Here is a 22,433-nt window from a genome sequence, read left to right on the forward strand (position 1 = left end):
TGTTTTAAAATGGCAACATCTCCTTCCATAGTTTTCTTGAAGTGCTATCCACTTCCCATTTTGATCCATAATCCAAAATAATGAAAAATTAAAGGAGGTGGTCCTTGCATACACAAATACAGCATTTCTTCATGAATTTGTCATCTATTCCTTATTCTATTTCCCTTAAAACCTTACATTTAGAAATGAACAGTCATATGCTTATTAGAGACTGTTCAAATGTCATTCTCATTGTTTGTGATGCAAAATGTTGCCTTTTAATGTCCTGTTTACCTGTGTCACGTAAAGTTACCAAGGTCCCAAAGAAATGGAAACAACTAGTGAGTTTAAGCTGAGGGTCTCCTCTTTTCTACGTCGGGGAGACCAAGTGTAAACTTAGGGAACGGTTTACCAATCATCTCCGCTGCACCTGCAGATGCCAACCGGACATACCAGTCACTACCCATTTTAATTCCCCTTCCCATTCCCTTCCTGACATGACCGTCCTTGACCTCCTCCATTGCCACAACGAGCCAAACCACAAATTAGAGGAATAACACCTCATCTGTCTGGGCAGCCTACAGCCCAGAAGACTCAACATTGAGTTGTCCAATTTCAAATAGCCTCCCTTCTCAGCCCTTCCCCCTCTCCACTCCTCCCAGCCCCGTAGTAGATTCATTCCTCCCCTTGACCAACCAAGTCGTACTCTCTACCTGTCTTCACGTATCCCCACTTCACCACGCTGCCTCCCATCACTCCCTTTATTTGCAGTTCCCCTTACACACACCCCCAAATCCTGAAGAAGGGTTACACCTGAAACATTGACGTCTCCATCTCCTGATGCTGCCTGCCTTGCTGTGTTCTTCCAGCATTCTGCATGTCTACCTTTATATTCCAGATTTTATCATCTTTAACCACACCTCCAGCACGGTTATGAAGCTGAGATTCTGCGATTAGGGTTAGCATTCTGTTGACGTAGGTGTTTTCAACTCGGTCCTAAACTCCTCCAGTTTGGATAACTGGAACACCAAATACTTTCATAACCTGGATGCTTCACAGAATTGATACAGTGGTTTCTTCTAAACTGGAAACTTAGTTACCTCATTGCGGGATAATCAGTATCCCTTGTGAACAAAATTCCTGACTTTGCCCTTTGAGAAAAAAGGGTCGAGAGGCAATATGATGAAATATTCAAAGTCATTGAAAAATCTAGTTCGAATAGATGGAAACTTCCCATTCAAAGATAGGTTGAAAACCAACAGAAGCTGATTTATCTTGATTGGCAAGAAAGGTGACTTAAGTAAAAGCATTTTTTAAGCAGCAAGTGGTCATGCCTGAAAGGCAAACCAGGTTATTTTCAAAAGGATAAATGAAATGGGGTACATTTGTACAGGCAGTAGGACTGGAGAACTGGCACAGATCAAATAACTTGTTTTGTAAATTGTCTAAGATTTTATTCTGTTTGCGCAACGATGTACTGAAAAGTGAATCATGGTATTTAAACAATATTGGGCATAACACACTAGACACTTCTTTCTTTACTTCGTGGGATAGGCGAGCATTTATTGCATATCTCCATCTGCTCTTGATTGCAATTGAATTATATGGCTAAGCCATCTTGATTGTTTAAGTCTAACCATTAAGCCTCCTGCCCAAACTGATGATCGCTCACAGATTGACCACAACCCAGAGTCAAATGCATGTATGTTCAAATTGTGCTTGTTGATTGTATGGGTGTTAGTGCCACTACAGGAGTAGATTTTCAGATGCAGCAGGAAATTATTTTCTAATCTTCGTTTTTCATCTTATTGTTTTTTATAAAATGAACTGAGACCTGCTCAATATTAATCATCTTTGTGGAAAAGTATGTAAAATTCCTACAACTGCAGGGCCTAATGTGTGTGAATGATGGTTAAAGGGATTGAAACTTAAAATCTAAGATTCAAAGAAGAAATTCATCAATTTACTGGAACTTATAACAAAGGTTAACAAAGCAGCTTGACCAAGGACAGAGATAGACCAACAGGCCTATAAAAATGTTCATGTCCTCTTTAAATCAATGCCATGCAAAAGTATTATTAGGCCCATGCCATTCCCCTCCTCTCAGTAGGAGCACCAATCCTCCAGTGACCTATGACCCACATTCATCGTTATTGTAATAGAGATATGGGAATCAAGAAACCATCAAGTCAGTCATCAGTCATTCTGTGTCAGTGTTGCTGAACTCCGGGACTGCTATTTCAGCTCTGGTCTGCCACTGTTACAAAGTACAGTGCTGTCCCGGGAATCCGAATGCCCTATTGTTCGAACAAATTGGAATCCGAACAATTATTTCAAGGAAGTTTTGCCCTAAAATCTGAACACGTTTTCAGAGTTTGAACATCACGTACCGTTCAGGTCGCACATTGTTCAGTTCGTCCTGGGAAGTAGTCGTGAAAGCATCTCTCGTGTGTCCATCACTAGTTTATCTCGTGTTTTCACCTTGATTTGTGCTGGTTCTTTAAATTAATTAAGCAGTAAACCCTCTCCCTCCTTCCTCCTCTCCAGCTTCCACATGCACCATTAGCACTTCTCACTAAGGTAAATGAAGTTATTTTCATGTTAGTACATTTATTTCTTGTTTTTATTATTCTTATTACCTGATATTTAAGTCATTACTCATTTTACCTTAACCTTGTGTATTTGCAGTTAAAAGTGTCTTGAAAATGTTTTTTTTTGGGTCCAGAAACTGATTAATTCACTGTCCATTATTTCTTATGCGGAAAATAGTTTCGGAATCCAAACATTTTGCAATCTGAACAGCCTCCTGGAATGAATTAAAGTCTGATTCCGAGGCCCCGCTGTAAATGTCACATGTTAACCTATCCCAGTGTAACAATATGCTTCAATGGCTCTCTAGTGCTAAAGGAATATATGATGTGCAGAATCACGGTTTGCAGTTCCTAATGCACTCTCAAATTTCAGAATACATTTTAATTGAAAAGGCTTGGTCATTTTAAATCTTTGATCTTAATGGAAAAACATGGGTGCAAGTTACTTAAGTCTTTGCATACATAAGCAGATAATGTATCTCCTCCCAGCTCTCACTCCCCTACAAGCATCTTCTAATTGATTGGTAGGTGAGTAATGGAATTCTCAGTTGTGGTTTCCAGTGGTTGACACAAAATGTAGCTGAATGACAAGTAAATTAATCATATATTGTTCTTTTATTCCTAAGTATGTAGTCCAATGAGATTAACTGGAGGTTTTTAAAATTATGCTGGATTTATGTTCTGAAATCTATATTGAGAGAGATGCATAGCTTGGCATTGTAATGAAGTATTTAGAAAGAGATCAAGTATTATTTCCTAACTAACATTTGCACATTAAATGGAATGAGTAGCATTAATATCTTCCTGAATTCCTTGGAAGTTGAAGTGTAAGAGACCCAACAATGGGCAGTTCCTTTTTGAGACTGAAGGCCAAAAGTTTGCTAAAATAGAGATGCAACTACATGGATGGATATAACAGACATTTGTTGCATCTGAGAACAAAAATTGTTTGTTGGTATCATAATTTCTGAGGTAGATTAATCAACTTTTATGCACAGGCTTACTGTTCTTGCAGAGAATTTTTACAATGCCGCAGAAATTCATAGAGTCCCTTCAGTGTGGAAGCAGGCCATTTGGCCCATCAAATCCACACTGACTCTCTGAAGAGCATCCTGCTCAGACCTGACTCCATCCTATCCCTGTAACACAACATTTCCCATGGCCAATTCAACTAACCTGCATATCATTGGACTGTAGAAGGAAACGCACACAGACACAGGAAGAAGATGCAAACTTTACACACACACACACACACACACACACACACACACACACACACACTCTCTCTCTCTCGACCGAGGGTGGAATTGAACCTTGGTCCCTGGTACTGTGATGCAGCAGTGCTAACCACAGAGCCAGCCTACCACCCCAAGATAGCAAGACTAGTGGAAGGCTTCTGCAAAAAGACAAAAATATCAATGCAAATAAAAGTGCATAGTGTTCAATGTATGTGTAAATACACGTATATTTGCAAAGAAATTGCTTTATTGTAACTGAACAATAGCCTTTCAAGAAAAAGCACTGCAAAGTTGACCATGCTGAAGTCAGTCACATGGATAATGTGCACGATGTGGAAAAAGCTTTGCTCAAAGCCATGAAACTGTATATGATGCAACCTGTAGAAGTTGTCGACTTAAACGAGGCTTGTCTGCTTGTGCAATATGGATTTCATTCTTGATTCATTACCCTCTGTCAGATAATTGTGTATGCAGTAAATAGGCTCATGAGAGTTGTAAAATTTCCAATAAGGTCTGTGCCACTAATAGATTGTCAAAATGTAACCTTTACTTGTCATTTTTTTAAACCTCCAGCATACTTAGAGACCATAAATAATCCATGCAAACTGTTGTTTCTCTAATTTTACTTGCATTTGAACTGCTGAGAATTATCATCAGTCAAAATGTGCATTTACTAGTCTGTTTTCTATTTAACAATATTCTCACGTGTTCAGGCCTCATGACACAATGCGAAGGGTAACAGAGTTTTACTCTATTTTACGTTCATCCTTTCAGCAATGTATGGGTGGTATGACATCATGGCCCCTCTGTGAATGTGCTGTTCAATTTGTCTGAAAGACTGTTAAAGATTGTTAAGCATTCCCAGCAAAGAATTTGTTCACACTATGTGGTCCCAGGCAGAACAGCTGGCAAGCTGTTAAAGTGCGTAAAAAGTTTTTTTTCCCCCCCTACAATGGTGCTATATCTTTGGGCTGGAATCCAGAGAGGTGATGAATTATAAGTGACCATTTCATGCCAAGGTGTTAGGCAAGCTGTATATGGGAATATGTGTTGGAAACTCCAGCAGCTATTAGCCCTGAACAAGAGAGAGCTTCAAGACTATCCTTGCTGCCTAGACAAAAATATGCATACTAATCAATTACTTATTGTCAGTACACATTAACAAAAGATTAACTCATAATCCTTACATCTTGTCTGCATCAATGTTCATATAAATGGTGCTTTGTGGCCTATTTAGCATGCCATATAGTGATTAAAATTTTAAAAAGTTTCTTTAAAATGCTGAACAAAAGTAAAAAAATGTCACAGCTAAAAGTTTGTTCAGTAATTATAAAAATGTTTTGTTTCTATATTTACTCATGTAGGTCAACATTATTAAAATATTATTTTGAAAATAATATGATTTTCATACATTTCTAATACATCTTGAAAGTGAAGGTTTCCTGCTGCTCTATAATAATCTGTTGTGATGATCCCACAGGCACAGCATGGACACACAGACTATGCCCCATGCAGAATAGTGAAGAGACAAAAATTTTAGCAATGTTTGTCAACTTATGCATGATGAAGTTCTCTGAATTCGAAAACAGATTTTTATTACAGTTACTCCAGGAACAGGTTTGCACATCTGGCATATTTGGGGAGGAGGATATCATGCATCCACCCCCATCTCTAAAGTGCTCCAAGCCCTCTTGTGGCCTCTGAAACCTAAACAAGGGCAGTGGAATAATACTTCAGCTGATACCATCTTGTGGTTTGCTTGAATTGTATCTCCTTGAATCTCCTACACCATTATAAAACATGACCTCAGCACTTAATTGACTGAAATCAAATGAATAAAATTGGGTAGAATGTGTCAAATTCGCTACCACCATTTTGTACTATATAGCATCAGATTTATTGAATTGTTAGGCTGAAATCAATCAACTACAGGTGTATATGCATGTCTCTCATTTTAACTTTTCCCCTCATTGTTTGTAAATGGTACCTGCTTCCGCTATATATTCATCTTTGATTGTTTACTGTTTTTCTTTTATTTTTAATCCAGCTTATTTGTGATTTTTGTTGGACAATTTCTTAATCCCCAGCTAGATGAACTAAACCAAAAGATCTGTTTCCTGACCCTATGATTTGTGTTTACATGTGTGCTCCACACACCTATTTGCATATTTCATTTGATTTATGAAAATACAAATGCTATTTCTTCTATTTTTGAATTACACATCAATTGCCATGACCAGCTCCTTTGTGTGGAGAAAGTGAGGACTGCAGATTCTGGAGATCAGAAACGAAATGCATGGTGCTGGAAAAGCACAGCCAGTCAGGCAGCATCTGAGGAGGAGGAGGAGGAGGGTTCATGTTTTGAGCATAAGCTCTTGACTTCAACATTCCTGACGAACAGCTTATGTTCGAAAGGTCGATTCTCCTGCTCTTTGGATGCTGCCTGACCAGCTGTGCTTTTCCAACACCATACTTTTTGACTTAGCTCTTTGTTATTTGATCTAAATAACTGATTAGTGCAATTATCTTCACTACTGTATCTTAAGTAACTTCTCTAATATTGTTACATCTCCTGTTCCTGCTTCCTTAAATAATATTTTAAAAGCCATATTTTTCTTCTACAAGTAAACATCTGCTTTATTAGTTCCCAATGACACCCTCAAGCTATAGTATTACCTCATCCATTTCAATTGCATGTGATTATTCACAAGAAAATATTAACCCATTCATCATTAATATTCCACTCATTTATTTGGACTCGTTAGTTTCCTTCTCTCCTGAAAGTTATTATCACTTTTTTCAGATTTGTGATCAACATTCCTTTACATCTATCAAATCATCTGTGGCTTTCTCATGTATAAATAATAAACAGCAAAAACCCATCATGATCACTGTTTCCTATAGATTTTGACCTACAGGCAATTTGAAACTTTTGGACAGATTGACATGAATTCAGTTTTATCCAAATAACCTGCTTAGGTTTTGACTCCAGATACTTTTGTTTTACTAATGGTGTATTTATATTCCTTTCATGTACATTTCAACCATATATCTTTGTGCCCTAATGAAAAACCTCTCTAATGATAAATTATTATATTCATTGGTGCATTGTGTAAGCACATGCAATTGTAAAATTAAGGCAAACCAGATTATCTAGAATTCAAGGGAAAGCTGGATAAGTATATGGGGAAGAAGGGAATAGAGGGTTATGAATCATGGAGAAGGCTATTTAGTCCGTACCAGAAAAAGGGCCTGCAAAAGTATAGAATTCCTTTGACTACTCCACAGACACAGCATATGTCCATAAACCACTAACTTAAAGGCAATATTACTACTACAGAATATAAATATTCTGTAGTATATTAATACAGAATTAATAAGTGAAACATAGCTCAACCAGTCATACTGGAATTTGAGTCTCCAACCAGCAGTGCAATAATAGATTGCAAAGGGAAAACTAACCCATAAATGTATTTAAACAGCAAGTCTGTAAATCAAGAAAGCAATCAAAATATTACTTGGTTTTTTTTTAACGTAAATATGCAAACACAGCGTGAAACTGAATAATGACTTGGATACAATATAAAGTATAATAAGCATTGCAATAAAATGGACCACAGGTGAAAAATGGAGTTCATAACTTTAGCAAAAGGAGAGTTGATCTCACTCAGACCATTAAAACAACCAATTAATTGACATTTTTAATTACTGAATACCGATATCAGAACATCTTCCCCTGTGGTCATGATCATGTTTAATCCATATTTATTTCTTGATTATAATCCCCACTTGTTTCATATGCATGTTGCAAAGAACAGAAAGGCTGTTCAATATATTTTAAATCGTGCACCCAGGCATTTTAAATTTAATACATGTAAACTAAACAGTGCCATTACTTTGTAACATTGTGAATCTAACATCTGACAGGAATTTAGCTTATTTATAGAATGGAGATCTAATCTCGAAATAACTTACAGATTGAAAATAGTCAATGTCCCAAAGTTAGCAATCTAATTAATTTTGTGCACCAGAAATAGGAATACTACTTTGGATTGAACTTTCCCAATTAACAGAGAATGTGTGTGCCAAACTTTGTGTTGATGTGACTGGAGTATTCATGGACGGAGAAGGGAGGAGCTCAATGAATAAAATCACACCACAACCATCAGGCGATATCCTCTATTCAGTAACTTTGTTGTAGGCGGTACCAAATTTCATCCCCTCTTCCATGAATACACAGTTCTGTGGTACCCTCAAAATTACCTCCTTAATAACATTAAAACTCAGATTCTAAAAGCAATCAAATTCACTCTTTTATTTGCTGAAATAATCGAATCAGTAATTTTAATCATTAAGAATATTTTAGTTTTAGTCCATTTTTCACACCTCAAAAATATTTAAAATGAACAAGCAGCCATTGACATTCAAGAAATCAAATATTTTATTCTTTTGAGTAATGCTACAGGAGCCAGATCCTATTCTGTACATTGTATATTCAACTTATTTTGCTAACTTCTTGTAATTGACAAATATTCCTCTTCAAAATGTTATACCCTTTAAAAATAAAATCAGTTAGAAAATTTCAGTTATCAACAAAATCAGGAGGTTATGGCACTGAAATTAAAACTGCATTGTACTGGTAGACTAAACAATTGTAAACCACTGGTTATAATCTAGTATGATTTAAAATATTATTTCAACAGATGTGCAAGAAAAGTTACGAAATATCTTTATGCTTCAAGATGAATAAATTGTAACAGTAATTTTGTTATTTTAATGGTGAATAAACTCTGAGCAATATTTGAAGTATTCTTATTTCTATCATATTGTGACATACAGAAAATAATAGTTTTAAAAAGTGCGACTGTAGAACACAATTATGCAAAACTGCTACATCAAGAGTTTCATCCAGAGCCAAAATTCCTACATAGAGACCAAATACATTTGTTGAAAATAACAAAACCTCAATGTAATTTGTTTGTTTAGCGTCTGACCAACTATTTCCAGCTTGTGACACCAGCCTAATTGATTACTTAAAATTCCAGTTTCCTTTTTGAATACAGAGGCACATATGTGACAGAAGCCTAACAATGATTGTCACCCTCAAGAAGCTTTCTGCACCGTTAAAACAGACAAAACAATCTTAACTGCATCCTCCACTTCACTTGTATTTGACTGAATAAATTGAATCTGAAATGTAGTCACTGCTAGCTTCAGAGAGGAATAATACTCTTTGTGATTATTGTAATCAAGAACAAAACAGCACATTGATCAAAGGTGGGTGTTCTACAGACCAGTCAATATCACATGACTACCAATCTCAAAATTTGTCACTGTCAAATTACAAGCCACTCAAACACTTATGGTCACTCAGCAACATCTGTTAACACATTTTGCATTAAAATCTGTCACATTACTTTTAGTGTCCCTGAAGAGGCTGCATTTTAAATTCAATCTCTTTTCTCCTGGATTTGTAAAACAATATTAAAATTCTTGAGAAATAATGGTAAATTGTGCAAAACAGCTTATTTACAATTTAACAATTGAACTGACAACTTGTCATGATACATAGACATTATTTAGTTAATTTTCAATTAAGCAAACAGCAAATAGACAAAAGAAAAATATGTGATGTTAAATCAAGATCTCATCTACCCTATTAAGAAAAAATTCTTTGGTGCTCTTTGAAGAAAAGAATAGTAGTTTTATCAATGTCCTGGCAGCATATGGCCAACAGCAGCATTAAAGATAGACAATCTGCTTATGTTTTTAACTTGTGGGAGTTTGTTGTACCATATGATTTGTATTGGGCCAACATTGCCAATTGCTCATTATGATACTGGTCTGGTTAATCTTTATGTGGCCGTCTGCCTACAGACTCTCCCTGACCCTGCTTGCTTCTTATCACTAAGTCAGACTTTTCACCTCTTTATATCCTGTAACACTCCTGTATTTGCATCTGTGCCACATTTGATTTTTTGTTTACATTTGTACATTGTAGATGCTCAAACAAAGCTCTCTGGTTTAGAGTCTAAGAACTCCCTCTTCACATACTCATTCTAGAATGGCGTCTTCTCTCTTACAGATGTCACAGTCACGTGATCAGTTGCAATATCATCATTATTATTGACCAGATTCTCATTGTACCACACCACATGTCTACTATTGCAATCTTTACTACATTTATGTTGGCTGTAAAGCAAATTGGAATGTCCTGAGGCATGAAATATGCAATATTAATGTCAGTTCTTCATTTTTAACAGTATTCAATCCTGCTGTTCACATCTGAATTTAGATTATTATACGAAGACATATTATCAGACATCTCTCATGTTTCTATTATTGCTCCACTGCTGAATTAGAGAAAGCAATCTTGAAATAGTGCGTGAGTAGCCATTGAGATCAGAAAGAACCTCAGTCTGTATTAAGGCAAATGAAGTGAAGGAATCATTGATATAAAGAGAAGTTAATAATGAAGAACTAAGGGTATTACAAAGAGCAACTTAAGCTTCAAATTGTGCCGAGGGAATGACATAGATGTAGGTTTGTGCAAAAAAATATTTTCCAGGGATTCAAACTGTAAATGGCAACATTATGAAAGATGTTATTCACAATTATAATTTTGGTACATTTGTAATGTACAATTCCAAGGTAACTCAGTAAACTTCACAAATTGGAGCAATTTGATTAGTTCCACTACCTTTATGACAAATCGGATGCTAGTGTTATCTAATGGTTCACTATCAAGGAGGTGAATGATCGGTGGGCAGGGTGTGCAGTGATAATATAATCTGTTAGCTGTTGGTAAAGTCATTGGGCAATTAGAATGGAGGTAATATGGGCATTGGAGAATGACATACTAGGCTGAGTGAACTGGATAGTTTGAGGAACATTTTTATCTCCACACTATCCTGAGATCTTTTTTGGAAAAGCTAAATTATTTAGAATGAGGATATTATTAACTAGGTTTGAACCATTATAAGACAAAGCATGCCCACTCAAAAAAATCTTCAAAGTTAAATTTGAGTTTCAACATGCAATCAACAATGAGCAAGTCAAATTGTGTTCAACATTATATACAAGATTTCTGTGTGGCTGTATATTTGCAAGGCATGTGACGAAGGGGACACTTGGCTTCAAGGGCACTTTGTGACAGGCCTTTCCATTTCACTGTGAATACTGTCATTATGGCACCAGAGCATCATTAAGCATGACCTTCAAGTCGATAGTTGCCTTCAATAGACTTCAAAACCAATGCAGGAAAGATGTTTCCAGGAGGCAACAATTCAGACTCAGTACAATAAGTGGATGTGGTCTGTTCATTATCACTTATGTCACATTCTCATGGAATGATCGGGATTAAAATTGACTTTTCAATCTCTGTATCTTTGTCTCTGTCTGAATCTATCCATCGGTTTTTGTCTACATGTCTCTGTCTGTCTTTCTCTGTCTCAGACTTTGGGAGGTATTTATGGAGGCAGCAAGGTGCCCTGCTAACAGCTCAAGAGCTAGTGAGAGGCCTGCACTCCTCTGAAAAGTCCTGGTGCTCTTATACACCAATCAGGTAGTTGAGAGATCACCAGTTGGCCTTCCATGGGATCACAACCCTGGGGTAGGATGTTACACCCGCCAAGAGCAGTCAGATAACTAGAGGCCAGCAGCCTTGTTGTTCAGTAATACCACTAGGGTGGAGATGGCTGCTACCAAATCACCATAAAGAATGACAAGGTGACCTGGGCCAGAGGTGAGAAATTTGGGAGGGGTTTTGTAAAGGTGGAGCAAAGGGTGTCTGTCAGCAGGCTGTCCATCATCTCTTCCATCTCTTTTATCAGGCAGTGTGTGTGTTTGAATGATGTAGCACATACACCCTATCCTGAACCTGCCCTTAATTGGGCTCTATAATTGCTGCACAGGGAGTCAGTTAGCTCAGTTGGCTGGATGGCTGACTCTTGATGCAAAGTGATGCCAAAAACATGGGTTCAAATCCCAGGCTGCCAATGGTTACCATTAAGGACTTCTTCTCAAACTGCCCTCCTGGCTGAGGCATAGTGGTCCTCAGGTTCAACCATTATGAGTCATCTCTCTCTCTCATGAGAGGCGAGCCCTATGATCAATTTGGACTATGGTGCCTTTATCTGAGCTTTAATTGCAGTGTAAAGGCCTCGATTGGTAGTAGAATAGAAGGCCTTGAGCATGCCTACCACAGATTTAATCGGAGTACAGATGGCTAAGTGACAGAGTCCACCTGCCATCATTCTGTGCTATTAAATGGTCCCCTTCCAACCTTTGTCAAATGCATCACTGGGGAAGACATAAAATTCTTCCGTCTACCTCTCTAACTCTTGCTGTCTGGCTGTTTCATCTGTCTAGTTGGTTATCTTTCTTTGGGCAGCATTTTAAGATTGGCGTAGATGTTCTTCCCAGTCCAGTGGAAAATACATTATGATGAGATTGGGTCAGGCCTTTGTACAGTGGCAGTATTCAAAAAGAGCAAAGCCCATGTACCTTCTAATTCAGGCTAATTATCACATTAGGGAGCCATCATTGAATGATGGGCACCATCTGTGAACACTCATCTACCATTTCTGGGGGATGAAGGTTGTGTTTGATTCTCTGTAAGCCCTTATGAAGGTGTGTGAGCTTTTGGCTGCAATTTCTGGTGGGTTCGCAATGAATCAAGAGCAACACAGCTGACAAGACTGGCGAAGCCCGTCTACCTACAACTGCCCATCACTAGTTATCTCTGCACTACTTCTGTTTCAGATATCCTCCTTGAGCAGAATCTCATTGCCAGCCTCCTGCCTGCAGTTTATCCTGATCTTGAATCCGTCCCTGTCACCATCTCTAAGTGCTCTCGGGATCCCTCAACTGCTGGATTTCTGGGCAGCCTGTGTTTGATTAGCATGTGAAATGGGATTGGGCAGGAGCCAAGGATACACCCCCTTCAACTCCTGCCCACATCACTTCCTCGCTGTCTACGAGATTATAGACTTTGGCTCTTTCTGTCCCTCTCTGTCTCTGTCTTCTCTCTCTCTTCCTTTGTCATTCTTACTCTCTTTCTCCCACTATCTCTGTCTCTCATTCTTTCTTCAATACATTTGTGATTAAAATACTTGTTTTAATTACCAAAAGACTGTGATAGTAATCTGGTTTTTCTGAAAAAGCTTCCAAATTTAAATGAATTTTATTTCTGGAAAAGTAAAAAGAATAACATACCAACAGCATTCGAAATAAAACAGCTAAGCATTCTCTCAGAAATAGAAGTTAGACATTTGGTATTGTTTCGAGTTTGATCTGAAGGATCTTTAAAATTAATTATGCAGTTTGTTTCCCGGAAGAATCAGAATAGCTGTTTGACTGGTAGTTTCTAGAAATTTCCTCCACTGATCATTGATCTCTAAAAACAACTCTGAAGTCAGTTATTTTAGGGGATTACACAGAAAATAAAATAATTTGTTTCATGTTCTTTTGTTATACTGTAAAGGAATGAAACTCGCACACTAAAGATCTTGAGAATTAGCTTGTCATGTCTCAAGTGAAAATTAAGCATTTAGTTCAAAACCTGTGAGAAAAATAAGGTGACAGTATTATATTAATTCTCCAGCTGCCTTCCAAGTAACTCAAACGAAAAGATCAATGGCAATAGGTGGTAAGAATCAGAGCTACTGGCAAGGAGCAGGGCCAGCAATATTTGAGTGAATATTTGACATTGCTGTTAGTCTTCATAAATAATGGCCGATTGACCAAGTGTGACCAGAAAACAGTCAGTCTCCATGGCACCATTCCATAAACAAAGGAGGGAAAGAAGAAAATTGGCAAGATCTTAAACAAAATGAGTTGCTGTGTCGCTTTAGACAAATTTCCATCACATTTTCAAGTTTGCACTTTTGTTTAAAGTGTTTGTAAATTTGATTAATAACTTAAATGAAATCCTAAAGCTCCTGCATTAATTGCAAAACGTTAATTCGAAACTGATCTGAATGGAAGTGGGATAATATTTGTGTTGATCTGACAGATAATTCAGATAAAGGGATATGTCCATTTGAATAAATAATGCAGGAAAATGGAAGGTATTGTAAGGTTCCGCAGTAACTGCTGAAACCCTAGTCAATCAACTCACTATAAATAGGCAGAAGGAAACCCCAAATGAGTTTAGTGGCATGATTACAAAATAAATGTGAAAATCTTTGGAGATTAATTTTAAAAGCTGCTGCCAAATATAAGGGACATTGGAGCTGCAACTGCATCTTAGCCAAATTGTCTAGAAATGAATATTTATTAAGTTGGTTTGAAGACTGTATAAAGTATTCACTTATGTCCGCTCAGCCAATATGGTTTTCTTAGCTACATACTCTGGATGATACACTGCTTTTGTCATTTTGAGTGTGGGTGGGGATGGAGTGGGAGGAGTTACAGAGCTAACAATATTCAGGGGTTCTAGAGCAAAGAAAATGCAGTGGTTCAAGGTTTTGGGTTCCCACAAAAAAAACTTGTGTGGCTGTTTCAGTTCTTTAAAAGTTCTGTAGCAAACCATAAGTAAAAGTATGAACTCTCTGAAGATTCGGGATACTAGACTTGTCTAAAGTATGGTGTTCACATTCATGAGTGTACAATTATGCAAAATAAGAGCAGCAGTAAACCATTTAACTTGCTCTGCTATTCAGTAAGTCCATGGCTGATCTGATGGTGTTTCTAATTCCACATTCTCATCTAACCCTTAATAACCCTTTGCCTAACAAGAATCTGCCCATCCTTTCCTAAAAATATTCAATGACCCTGCCTTCATTGCCTTCTGAGGTTGAGACTTCCGAAGTTGTACAGTCCTCTGAGAGAAAAAAAAGTTCCCATTTCTGTCCTGAAAGGGTGATTCTAATTTTAAACAGTTCCCCTAGTTCTGGACTTGCCCACAGAAAGAAACGTTCTTATACAGTTTAACCAAGCCACTCTTCGCTGTTCTAACCTCCAGGAGAACCAATCCCAGTCCATTCAATCTATTCTTGAGAGGCAAGCCATTCATTTCAGTTTTAAATTGAGAAAATTTCCTTGGAAAGGTGCAGAGGAGATTTACCAGGATATTGCCTGGTCTGCAGGGAAGCTATTATGAGGAAAGGCTGAGAGACTTGGGTCTGTTCTCATTGGAAAGAAGAAGGCTAAAAGGGGATTTGATAGAGACATACAAGATGGTCAGAGGATTAGATCGGGTAGGCAGTGAAAGTCTTTTTCCTAGGATGATGACGTCAGCGTGTATGAGGAGGCATAACTACAAATTGGAGGGTGATAAATTTATTACAGATGTCACAGGTGGGTTCTTTACTCAGAGAGTGGTAAGGGTGTGGAATGCCCTATGTACCAGTGTAGTTAACTCAGCCACATTAGGGAGATTTAAACAATCCTTGGATAAGCACATGGATGATAATGGGATAGAGTAAGGGGATGAGCTAAGAATAGTTCACAGGTTGGTGCAACATTGAGGGCCGAAGGGCCTGTTCTGCGCTGTGTTGTTCTATGTTCTATGTTCTAAACCACTTCTGTTGCATTCACATCTACCCTTAAATAACAAAACCAAAATAGCACACAATATTCAAAGTATGATCTCACCAATGCTCTGTATAACTGAATCATACATCTTTACTTTTATGTTTGATTCTTCCTGCAATAAAGAATAGCATCTTATGTTCTTGATTATAGTCTGTACCTGCATACAGATTTTTTTTTGGGAGTCAGTACGACAACATTTAAATCCTTTTGCTCCTCAGAATTCTGCAGTTATTCTCTATTTGAATAATACTCCCTTTTTATATTCTTCCCAAAGAGTGAACAACTCACATTAAACCCCAATACCCATTTTTTTCCTTGCACTTCCTTACGTCGTCTTCAGAATATACTTTCCTACCTATCTATCTGCAACTGTAATTACCATGCAATCATTCCCTTGTGGGGACCAAAGGGCCTGTGAGGATGTGAACAAGGAACAAGAGGAGACCACTCAGCCCTTCAAGCTTGCTTTGCCTTTCAATAAGATTGTGGCTGATCTGAGTTTAACCTCATCTCAGGATAAATGATAGTTCAAATGGTAACTGTCAGAAAAGGTGTCATCAAAATGGCTTCCTAAATGTCGTAAGTTCTTGTGACTCTTCTGGTAAATGAAAAGACTAGTATCAATGTTGCTTGTACAACTTGGAAAAAATTGCTTTGGAAAATTTAGGGTTGAAATCTTCTAGCATTGGTGTTTTATGTGGACATCTTTTAAATGAAATACTGAGGCACGCTCTTATGGTCCCAACTTATTTTCAAAAAGCAATAGCAATTTTTGGGTGGTCAGTCTGCTGAATTATACCATTTTGCTCCATCTCATTCTGCTCTGCTCAAAGCTACTCCACAATGTACACAGGGCACCTCCTGTGGGCAGCAAGGTGGCTCAGTGGTTAGCACAATTGCCTCACCGTGCCAGGAACCTGGGTTTAATTCCAACCTGTGTGGAGTTTGCATATTCTCTCCATGTCTGCGTGGATTTCCTCTGGGTTCTCTGGTTTCCTCCCACAATCCAAAGATGTGCAGGTTAGGTGAATTGATCATGCTAAATTGCCCATCGTGTTCAGGGATGTGTAGGTTAGGTGCATTAGGTGCAAATGTAGAGTAATAGGGTAGGGAAATGGATCTGGGTGAGTTACTCTTCGGAGGGTCTGTGTAGACATGGTGGGCCAAAGAGCCTATTTCCACACTTTCGGGATTCTATGAATGAAGATCAATAAACGAGATTGAATCATCCTTAAGATACAATACATGCTAAAGTTCTTAATCACATCAAATCCATCTGTGTATAGTGTTTGACATCATTAACTAATTCATTTACATTGTATAGGGTCTGTTCTACCACAGTGGGTATTTTTTCACTATTGTGAATTGTGATTATACCGAGGTCTGCGCATATTGGTAGCCCTTTCATGGAAGCACAATTACTGATGTACATTTCTTTCAGAGTGCACTGCAGTAATATTTTGACACTAGATCCCATGTCGATTTTGGCTTTTAGTCTGTGTTGTCTTGTCCTTTCAGGACATATAATATTCATGTTGTAAATGTACCTCTAGGTGGTGTGTGAGATTAACAGCACTCCCATGTTGTTAACAGCTTGTTCACCTGCTGAGATTTGCCTTCTGTTTGGTTGACTCTGAAACTTGCAATTGTGCGCCTTCTTAACACTTTCCTAATTGCCAATAGTGTGGTGTATGATGTTGTTGGTCACCCATGGCTTGTTCTTGCATCTGGGCTGGCCTTTGGAGCCAGATTTCTAGCACAGAGCTGTCCAATTCCCCTTCCAATAGAATCCATTGAATCCCTCCAGTGTGGAAACAGGCCATTCAGCCCAACAAGTCCACATGCTTGTGCCACATGCTATGCAGGTCTCAATAAAAACTGGCCATCATTTGCATAGATAAGGCAATTCACATCTGTCACAGATTTTGTTAATTTGATGTACTTTTCTGATTGTAACAATAGCGTGGGTTCCCCTAAAGTATGTAGTTGTTGACCTGCCTTTGTGGCATCATATTTGCATTCATCCTCAGGTAATGCATCAATGGTGTGGTCTTTGTCTTGCCCAAAACTATTTCCGACAGCTTTTAATTGATGTAGAAGCAATCACTAACTCAATGACTCTCTACGACAGTTCAGAAAATTCACACTCCTGCTTTTTGCAGCAGAATCTTCCAAAAAACTGATCATTCGGCTCTTGGAGTTGTTGTCCGTATGACATAACCTGGACTCTGTTCATCCTCAATTCAATTTTTAGCTTGAGCTGATATTTGAGAATTTTCTAGTTCTTTTCTTGGTCTTTCTGATCAACCATGGAAAGGCTAGATATGTTAGTCCTGTGAAGACCCTCCTTGCCAATGGCAAGCCGGATTTTTTAGGCTATTTTCTTTGGATTATCTATAACTTGATCTGTAAAATAGAACTACGTAGGTTGTTTGAACAGTTGCAATTCAGAAAGATTGCCACTGGATGCCATATCCATTATAAAGCTTTGGTTATCTATGACTCTATTTTACTTTAAAAAAACGTTATAGTGTACTACCTAAAGCCTTGTGCCTCTGACTTAGTTTTGACTCTCCTCTAGCCTCTATGCTACTCTCTCCTCACCCCCACCCTCCTCTAGCTTATCTCTCCACGCTTCAGGCTCACTGCCTTTATTCCTGATGAAGGGCTTTTGCCCGAAACGTCGATTTCGCTGCTCGTTGGATGCTGCCTGAACTGCTGTGCTCTTCCAGCACCACTAATCCAGAATCTGGTTTCCAGCATCTGCAGTCATTGTTTTTACCTTGTTGATTTTAACCTTACTGTGAATCCTCTTGCAAGGATGCCTGCCTTGAAGAAGTTTTCCTCCTCTCTCTACAAGAATCTCAGGGAGTCCCTCTCCCACTGCAACTCCCAGGTCATTTCCACCTATCCACTCCACCCTCTCCTCCCTGACCTATCACCTTCATCCCCTCCCCCACTCACCCATTGTACTCTATGCTACTTTCTCCCCACCCCCACCCTCCTCTAGCTTATCTCTCCACGCTTCAGGCTCACTGCCTTTATTCCTGATGAAGGGCTTTTGCCTGAAACGTCGATTTCGCTGCACTTTGGATGCTGCCTGAACTGCTGTGCTCTTCCAGCACCACTAATCCAGGAACTCCTATATTAAATGTCAGGAATAGACTGTTTTAGCCTTCTGGCACTGCACTGGCTGCTTTAATAATATTTTTTATTCCTTTTTCATTTACAAAGAAAATAGAAGGCATGGTTAATAAGTTTGTGACTGACAACAAAGTTGGTGGTTTAGTGGACTGTGAAGGAGGATATCTAAGATTGCAAAGAGATCTTGATCATTTGGGTCAATGGGCTGAGGAGTGGCTAAAGGAGTTTAATTTAGATAAATGCAAACCAGGCAAGGACCTATTCAATTAAAGGTATGGCCTTGGAAAGTGCTGTCAAACGAAGAGACCTAGGGCTTCATGTACATAATTTTCAAGTACATACTTGCCTTCATTGCTCAGACCTTTGAGTTTGGAGTTGGGGTGTCATGTTGAGGATATATAAGATGTTGGTGAGGCCTCTTCTGGAATATTGTGTCCAGTTCTGGTCTCGCTGTCATAAAAAGGATATCACTTAGCTAGAAAGTATTCAGAAAAGATTTATTAGGATATTAGAATGGAGGGCTTGACTTATAGGGAGAGGCTGGACAGGCTGGGGCTTTTTTCACTGGAGCGTAGGAGGTTGAGGGGTGATCTTAAAGAGGTTTATAAAATCATGAGGGGTAGAAATAAGGTGAATGGCAGGTATCCTTTCCCTAGGGTGGGGGATTTCAAGTCTGGGGGCATATTTTTAATGTGAGATGAGGAAGATTTTAAAAAGACATAAGTGGCAACCTTTTTACACAGAGCGCGGTTTGCGTGTGGAATGGACTTCCTAAGGAAATGGTGGTTGCAGGTACATTTACAATAAAAAATATTTGGATAAGTACATGAATAAGAAATGTTTGGAGGGATATGGCCCAGGTACAGGCAGATGGGACTAGTTTAGTTCAGGATTATGGTCAGAATGGTCAGGAGGTTAGACCAAAGAGTCTGTTTCCATGCTGTGTGACTCTGAGTCTATGTAAACTCTGGCTTTGGTTCCCTATCTTTCAGTCTTGTTGGAATGTACCTAGCCAGTATCTATAACATACTCTCCTTAAAGTTCACTCATTGTTTTGATATGTATCTCATGTGAAATATTGGTTCCATTTCACCCTGGCTGGATCCTCTTCCATCCCATTGAAGTTATCCATCCTCTAATGTAGAAGTTCTAGTTTAGATTAGTTCTTGTTCTTCTCCATCTCTAATATAAACCTAACATTATGATAACTTCACTTACTCTACAGCTCCCTCACAGACACTTGGTTGACCTCATTCCACAGCATCAGTTCCAGCAACACCTACTTCCTATTTAGGCAGAGAACATACTTTCCATGGAAGATCTCTTCAACACTTTTCAGAGGTTACACCCAATTTTTACTCTCTATTCTAATTATCCTAACTGATATTTGTGTAATTAAAGTGTCCCAATATCACCACCCGATAGTTCATGCATATCTCTATAATTTCCCTATTGTACTGATCGACTGCTCCATGTCTCTCATTTACTCACTATTTGGAGGCCTGTAGAATCCTTCCCTATAGCATGGTCATACCTTCCTTGCATGTCAACTCTAATCCAGTGGATTCTGCCTTTCCATCTCAAGGACATCCCTTCCTTCCAAAGCTACAATATTTCCTCATTTCAGTACCACCATCCTCCCTTACCCGCCTTCCTTCAACCCTTCCTATCCTTATAAATGTTTTGCATCCTTAAAGAATAAGCACCTAGTTCCCTTTGTTTTTAAGTCAGATTTTCATTGTTATTACTATCTCATATTCCCACATGGTATTTAGTCTTTGGAGCTCACTAACTTTATTCACCACAATCTCTATTTTGACACGCATGCATTCTAAACCTGTGTGTCTATTCTCCATGCTGCTGTTTAGTTGTTCCTATCTAAAATGGTATGAGTTCCTTCTCTAGTGCTATCCAACATTCTCATCTGATGCACTTACTTTCTTTTTTCTACTTCTTTGTCTAAATTAGTATCTCTCCTACCAATTTAGCATAAACCCTCTCCAACCGTACAAATGAATATAACTGCAAGGACATTGCTCCTAATTCAGTTGAGGTAAAACTTGTCTCTTTGAGTAGGTGCTTTCTTCCCCAGAACTTCCCCAATCCAAATACTCCCAAAATTTCAAGCCCTCCCTCTTGGATCCTGCTTCACGTTGTATCCTCCCTATCTTCCTATATTTATATTCATTCATGTATGGCACTGGAAATGATTCAGAGGCTACTACTTATGAATTTCTAGTTCTCAACGTCTTCAGTCTGAAGGAGATCAATTTCTACTCTCTCTATTTGATTGGTACTGATATGTGTCACAACTTATTGCTTCCTTCTTTCCCTAGCAAAATATTTTGTACTTTCTTCATGATATTCTTTACCCTGGTACCAGGGACGCAGCACACCATGTTGATCTTAGGATGATGGTTTCAGAAATACCATTCTGACACCTTAATTATGGAATCTCTAACAACTGCTTTTCTACTCTTTACTGTTCCTTCTTTGCAGTCCCTTACTGATCAGTACACATTATCTAAATAGTAGGAGATTGCAGAGCTCCGATATAATGGGATCAGAGTGTCCTGGTGCATAAGTTGCAAAAGGTTAGCATGCAGATACAACAACTGGGAAAGTTAATAGAGTGTTGTAATTTATAATGAGAGAAATTGAATACAGAATTCTGGAGTCTATGGTTCAGTTTTACTGGGCATTAGTGAGATCACATCTGCATGTACTGCATACAGTGTTGGGCTCTTATTTGGGAAAGGACATAAATGTCTTGGAAGCAGTTCAGAGAAGGATAAAACCTGGAGTAGGCAGGTTGCCTTGTGAGACAGCGTTAACAATCTGGACTTGTATCTGCTGGAGTGTAGAAGAGTAATAAGTGATTTGATTGGAATCTATAAGATCCAGCGGTACCTTGACAGGCTGCAAGCGGAAAAGATGTTCTGTCTTATGGGACATTCTAGATTAAGGTATCACTGCGTAAGGATGAACACAAAGCTGTTGAGCCTGGGAAACATTGAGGAGCTCAAGAGGGACTACGCAGGTAGGAGAACTATGAAGCCCCTCTTTGAGTCCCCAGCGGACTGGTGGGAAACAGTAAAAGGGAACATCAAGAGGTTCTTCATCCTCAAAGGTGTTCAGGAGGCAAGAGAGAGGTGGGGAAAACTGTCCCAGCTCCAGGAAAGTATGCAGAACCTGCTCCTGCTGCAGACGATGGGGGTCAATGTCACGGAGGACCTCCAGGAGGTGAAGGGCCAACAAGCCTCACTCTTTGCCTCGGAGGCCTCCAAGATAATGTTTCAGTCCAGGGTCCGGTCCGTGGAGCAGGATGAGACGTGCTCACGTTTATTTTTCCAGAAGGTGCACAAAGAGAGCTCCGTGCTCAGCAGCCTGAAGGAAGAAGATGGTTCGATAACGTCACCTCAGGCTGACATCATGAGGATCAGCAAATTCTTCTATGCCAGTCTGTATGATGTGAAGCCAACCGACAGCGTGGCCTCCCAGTTGTTCCTGTCCTCTATCACGGAGGTCTTAGACGACAGAACAGGGGAGAGGCTGGACCAGCTGCTATCTCTGGACGAGCTGACCAAGGCCCTCGAGTCCTTCGAAAAGAATAAAACTCCCGGAAGTGACGGCTTACCGGTCAAGCTCTATTCTGCTCTGTGGGACTTGATTGGCCAGGACCTGCTGGAGGTGTATGTCAGTATGCTTCGGGCAGGTACCATGAGTGAATCCATGAGGAAAGGCATCATTGCCCTCATCTACAAGCGGAAGGGGGAGAGGGAAGAAATCAGAAATTGGAGACTAATCTCACTGTTGAATGTGGATTACAAAATTTTGTCAAAGGTTATCACCAAACCGGTAAGGTCTGCTCTGGGGTCGGTGAGTCACCCTGACCAAACCTGTGCTGTATCAGGCAGGAAGATCGCTGAGAGTCTTGCACTCC

The sequence above is a fragment of the Hemiscyllium ocellatum genome, chromosome 22 (assembly GCF_020745735.1).
Source record: "Hemiscyllium ocellatum isolate sHemOce1 chromosome 22, sHemOce1.pat.X.cur, whole genome shotgun sequence".
NCBI classification, from domain to species: Eukaryota; Metazoa; Chordata; class Chondrichthyes; order Orectolobiformes; family Hemiscylliidae; genus Hemiscyllium; species Hemiscyllium ocellatum.